We start from the raw sequence: 1,234 nt of genomic DNA, 5'->3' as shown, positions 1-1,234 counted from the left end.
CTCCATGAAAAAATGTGAAAATTTTCCACTTTTTTTCTGAAAGCGAAAATTTACCACCAAAAATAAAAAATACTATTTCGATGCAATTGCGAGTCATCTTAACCATTTCACTTTGCCCCACATTCCCCTACATATCAACAACTGTATTTCCTTCAGGAATTTCGTAAGTTTTCAGCTGCTCAAAACCCTGATTACTAATACCGCTAGAAAAATATCTGACAATGGACTATTCAAATTCGAGCATAATGTGCATGTAGCATTGCTTAACAGCGAACTGTATACGTAGTGTAATAATAAAAAAAATTCAAATAGGTAGCAATAAAAAGAGCACATCGAAACCATTTTTTATGCATAAATCAACTGCCCTCATGCCCTCGTTATCAAGGTATAAAGTCTTAAAGTCTTCCGAAATTCAAGAAAAGTTTGCAAAATTTAAAGACTTGGCTAGAAATAGAAGATACCACGGGACTTTGTCCTCTGCATGTAGCAGGATATCCATCGGTTAAAGTTGTATCCTGAGCGATTCAGCGTTACTTCATTGAGGACTAATAAATTGACTAGGACCAACCTAGCTGGGCCAAGAGCCTGTTGCTGATCGTCACATTTGTATTTTTGGAATGGAATCTTTCATTCCTTTTTCTTGTAAAATTTCTACTTAGTCAAAATCCAGGAGTGATTCTCTAAGTAACTTTACTTCCTCTAATTAAAAATTATTACTGCATTAAAAAAAAAAAAAGCTAGAGCTGTACACACTTTAAAACTGAAGCTTATTGCTTTTGGTATTAAATAACTATTTTATTCAAGTTAGATTCAACGAGATTCGTGCGATGCCGTGAATATGCTCTGAAACACAAGTGTGACTCATACTTCTTTGGAAAGGAAGTTAATTCTGTACTTTATTTTAGATGCGTGAATATCCTCAGTGTTTATATGCATAAAAATGTTTTCAAATGTAAATGCTGTTCTTCAATGATCTGATTTTGGATTGAACTGGAAAAATAATTAAAACTTACTTTTTTAACCACTCTGGAAAACAGTTTTTACGTGATTGACATTGCAGATCGACTGTGACTTGCACTAAAACACGCTTTTTTAATTGAGGATACAAGTCTTTCTTTATTATTGCTAAAAATCTTACAGTTTTTGTTACAAAAATCTGTGCCAACATTTTAGAGTGCGCAAACATTCAAATTGTGAGTTGAGGCTAAGAAGGAATTTTTTTTTCTAGGAGAAA

Source organism: Uloborus diversus, chromosome 8 (assembly GCF_026930045.1).
Source record: "Uloborus diversus isolate 005 chromosome 8, Udiv.v.3.1, whole genome shotgun sequence".
In the NCBI taxonomy this organism is placed as follows: Eukaryota; Metazoa; Arthropoda; class Arachnida; order Araneae; family Uloboridae; genus Uloborus; species Uloborus diversus.
The sequence above is the reverse complement of the archived record's forward strand: the minus strand, read 5'-3'. Positions refer to the sequence as shown.